Consider the following 5159-nt stretch of genomic DNA (forward strand, 5'->3'; position numbering starts at 1 on the left):
AGAGAGAGAGAGAGAGAGAGAGAGAGAGAGAGAGAGAGAGAGAGAGAGAGAGAGAGAGAGAGAGAGAGTGTATGTGTGTGTGTGTGTGTGTGATTTATTAACATTATAAAATTAGACAAGAAGCCAAGAGTATAAGCAATAAATAAAAGCCTATGCCTACCTCAGTTGTGAATATACCAAACACCATGTGTAAATCAAAGAATTTGGGGGGTAGAATAAGGTCCACGTTAAGGTTCCAACAACCTGAAGGAGAAGACAACAGTAATATATTAAAATACAAGAACATTTAGTGAAGGGGTTAGTTTGAAAGGCTGGGAAACAAGAAAGAGAGGAGGGAGGTTTTCAAAGAGTAATTTTGTTGTTATTTAACCTTGTGTTGGACCTGGCTGAGTAAATCCATGGTCAGAAATATGCCACCCATCACCATCCTGTATTTTCTTTCTCTAGACTCTGTGAATCTATTATTGTTAGATAGGTTCCCTCAAGAGAGTAGTGATGCGAGACAAGGCAGCTTTAATTGTTATTTCTAGCACTCATTATGCCACCAACTAGTTTCCCTCCCTGCCTCCATGACTGAGCTGCTCCTTCCATGGCTTGCCCAGCTGATCCACAAAACTCACCTGAAACATGGGGGCCACTGGATCAGACTAACTCAGATGTAAACAACAACAAATCTAAGGACCATCATCTGCAGGCTCTTACTTCACACACACACACACACACACACACACACGCACGCACACACACACACACGCACACACACACACACAATCTAAACATAATTGCCACCATTGCTAGATCCCTTATGTAACAATAGGTGGAATCACTGTAATCCTGTTGTTGTTGTTGTTGCTGACCTTCTGTGTGTGTGTGTGTGTGTGTGTGTGTGCACGCACATTGAAGTTCTCCTCACCTATTTCTTACGTCCTAATTTTACCTGTTGTAATGTCACCAACAATCTGAGATTGAGATAAAACAGGATAATGACAATACATCACACCTGACAACAAATAGACTGTATGCACTAAACACACACACATACACAATATACACATAAGTGTGTGTGTGTGTGCGAGTGTGTATGTGTGCCAATAAATCCCTTCACACAGTTTAACCCTTCAGTATTTAAACCAGCCATATCCAGCCCAAATATCCTACCTGCTCCATGTTAAAACTATCCAGATTTGGCATCTCACACCTACCCTACAATGTCATTCTAAAACTATCCTCTCTACTGTAGGCACAAGGCCTGAAATTTAGTGGGGTGGGTGGCTAGTTGATTACATTGGGTTCCCAGTGTTCAACTGGTGCCTATTTCATCAACAACTGCAAAAGGATGAAAGGCAAAGCCAGCTTCAGCAGAATTTGAACTCAGAACACAAGGGCAGACGAAATGCTGTCATTCTAAAGAGATACAATCACATCATTGAAATCTTAAAGTTACAAGATGATAATCCATGATGAATTCAAAACAAATGTGAATAAAGCAGTATTACATTTGACAGAGAAATCTGAATGCTGAGGGGTTAAACAAGTCTTGTGCTTACAGAGCATATTTAATCCCAGTAACTGTAAGCAACAAACTAAAGGTGATAGCCTCTTCTTGCCACCAGAGGGCACTGTGCCACCTTCCACCTTTGACCAAACCATGCAAGAAACTTCAGCAGGTTCTTACAATGATCCAATGCTCTTTGGTGCTTCCTTACTTTCAAGATTTTAACCCAGAAATGACTTCATTGTAGTCAAAGAAAATATATTTCTATAAGTCTCATTCAGTCAAGAATGTTGCTGTTGTTTACGCCTCATGATCAAAGACATCTCTATATTTGATATTTGGCTGCTATTTCTAACAGGCCAATGTGACCTGTCAACAGACAGACAGACCAAAACTAATTTACTTCATCTACAATAACAAAAATAATTATCAGATGAGAGATAATGATTTTAAACATCAATTATCTTCAAACAGGAAATATTACTATCTCCCCGCAGCCTGGTACCTCTTAGAGCTAACGAGGGAGCCTTTATGCAGTTGTCATTTGATCTGTTGAAAACAGCAGCCAAATCTCCCTCAATGGACATTACTGTCTCAAGTTGTAGGACTCGTAAGAGCTGGTTACCCATTTTGCACCTGAGATCCCATTTCCCTGCATGAGATGCCAGTCCATTGCAGAGTGACTCATCCACAGTTGAGTCAGCTGGGGCAATGTGAAATGAAGAGTTTTGCTCAAGAACACAACACACTGTCCAGTCCAGGAATTGAAGCCACACACGTGATCACGAGAGCAACACCTTAGCCTCCAGGAATGATGCCTTCAAACCATTATCTTAATAATGCAGGCGGGGGTTGGTATAAGCAACTAGCCCCTCCCCTCAAAATTTTAGGTCTTGTAAAAAGGATTGCTGGATAAAATGCTTCATGGCATTTCTTCTCGTTTCAGGTCAATAAGTAGCAGTTGCACTCGGGGGTCAACGCAATTGATTCTCCCTCCCTTCAAAGTTGCTGGCTTTGTGCCAAAATTAGAAACAATCAGTTATTATTATTATTATAATGTTTTTTTATTTTATTATTAATCACCAGCATCAAGTTGGAAAAGATGAAAGGTTTTTGATGAGACAGTAAATGATTAAATCCAGCAGATTAAGTGATTAAAAGATGAGAAAGAGAGAGAGAGAGAGAGAGAGGGGATTAAGATTTTAGTTGATGTGAGTAATGTCAGTTATTAATAGAATGAGGTAGAAAAAAAAAAAAAAAATTGGGAAGTAAACAGCATCTTCTATTTATTTATTCATTCATTCATTACAACACCTCAACGTAAACAATATCATCAATACTCTCCATTTATGCAGAGGGTGAAGGACCCAGTAATAAACTGGGAGAGAAGTGGGTCACAGATTGGAATTTAGAACAAAAAGGACAAACGAAATGGCACTAAACATTCTGTCCAGCATGCTAATGGTTCTGCCAGTTAGCCACCATAATAATAATAATAATACAATGTTTTAATCCTTTCTATTAGAGGCACGAGGCCTGAAATTTGGAGGAGGGGGATAGTTGATTACATCGACCCCAGTACTCAACTTATTGACCCCGTAAGGATGAAAGGTAAAGTTGACCTCAGCAGAATTTGAACTGAGAACGTAGTGACAGGTGAATTACGGCTAAGCATTTTGTCCAGCGAGCCACCATGATAATAATAATAATAATAATAATAATAAGGGTTTCAAATTTGAGAAAAAGGCCATCAATTTCAAGAGGAAGAGCAAAAGTCGCCTACATCAGCCCCAGTGCTCAACTGGTATTTTAATTTACTGACCCCGATAGGCTTGAAAGGCAAAGTGACCCCATTTGAGCTCCGAATGTAAAGAGTCAGAAGAAAGGCTTCTAAGCGTTTTCTTCTTCTCGACACACAATTCAGCGAACCGTTTTATAATGGTTTCAAATTATGGCACAAGGCCTGCAATTTCAGGGGGAAAGGAGGAGTTGATTACATCAATGCCAGTTCTTGATATTTTATTAATCCATAAAAAAAGGTGAAACTGTTTCATCAATCCTCAAAGGATGAAGGTCGACATTGGTGGAATTTGAAATCGGAATGTAAAGTTGGAAGAAATGCTGTAAAGCATTTTACCTGATCTGCTAACGAGTCTGGCAGCTTGCCATCTTTTTTTTTAATATTTGATGTCTGATTAATACACACACACACACACACACACACACACACATATATATATATATATATATACATACATACATATACATACATACACACACACATACATACACACACACACATATATATATATATACATACATACACACACACATACATACATACACACACACACATATATATACACACACACACACACACACACACACATATATACACACCATCATAAACTAACCAAAAGTGAAGAAACTGTGTAATACCTAGGTGTGTGTATTAATGAAATTGTACATTATAAGCACCCAAATTAAACAAGAATAAAAACAAAAACATACGTAGCACATTCATTCTAGACTTAATTTTATATTGTTTTTCACACACACACACACACACAGTTGCTTGTGTTTTATCTCTAAATTTACATAAAGACAAAGATTAATAAAAGAAGCACTCAATACAGAAAAGCCAAAGTAGAAGTATGGTGTATATTTTCACGCAGCTATTGTATATAAGCAAGCAATATAACTGAGTCATAGGTTTGGTTATATAATGAGCTGATACGACCGACTGGTTAATGGTGAGGGCAAGTTGTTGCTGGTGATAGAAATGCTGTTTCTAAGGTTACATTGAAAACCTCAGCAGATGTGGATTGTGAATATTATCAGGTTGTGATTATCAGTCGCTTAATAAACTAGCAGCAAGACACAAAATAATGGAAATAGTGACGATACGGAACAGAAGGTCGTAAGACAAAAATGCGTGCGTGTGTGTGTGTGTGTGTGTGTGAAACAGAACAAAAGCATAAATGAGCAGAGAACGGACATCAAATCAGATTATGACACATTTATACTTATACAACATATAGACAAAAAACAAATACATATTTTGATATTTATCTATAATATAGCAGTAGTGAAATATATCAATAATATATTTCACATATTGCAAACATTGTAACAGCCGTGAACAGCTTAGCTAAGGGCAAAACTCAGAGTAGACTGTCAACCCTGAAATAAGCGTTTTATGTGTGAGTGTCTATATCATTCATTAGTGATTGGTGTTTATTTATATATAACAATTAATAATATAATATACACACACACACAAAATATTTATTATATATATATATACATATTATGACGATAATAATAATAATGGTTTCAAGTTTTGCCACAAGGGCAGCAAATTTTGGGAGAGGGGATGAGTCGATCACATTGACCCCCATGTTCAACTGGTACTTTATTGACCCCGAAAGGATGAAAGGCAAAGTTGACCTCGGCAGAATTTGAACTCAGAACTTAGTGACAGGTGAAAAACCGCTAAGCATTTCACCCAGCAATTCTGTCAGCTCACTGCCTTAATAATAATAATTTCAAATTTTGCCACAAGGGTAGCAATGTTGGGGGACGGGACAAGATGAATGGAACCCTCTAACCATGGGCTGCATGCTTTCATATATATATATATACATATATATATATATATATA

The 5159-nt window shown here is 37.7% G+C and overlaps 1 protein-coding gene across 1 annotated transcript in view; it reads right to left on the minus strand.

The window, feature by feature from the left end:
- The window catches only part of LOC106867355 (ras-related protein Rab-14), a 54101-nt gene that overhangs the window by 35220 nt on the left and 13722 nt on the right, over window positions 1–5159 (minus strand). Inside the window, exon 2 of the mRNA XM_014912203.2 lies at window positions 161–243. The gene's annotated coding sequence lies outside the window, so the exon portion shown is untranslated. The remainder of the gene's footprint in view (window positions 1–160; window positions 244–5159) is intronic.

Source organism: Octopus bimaculoides, chromosome 21 (assembly GCF_001194135.2).
Source record: "Octopus bimaculoides isolate UCB-OBI-ISO-001 chromosome 21, ASM119413v2, whole genome shotgun sequence".
Taxonomy (NCBI): Eukaryota; Metazoa; Mollusca; class Cephalopoda; order Octopoda; family Octopodidae; genus Octopus; species Octopus bimaculoides.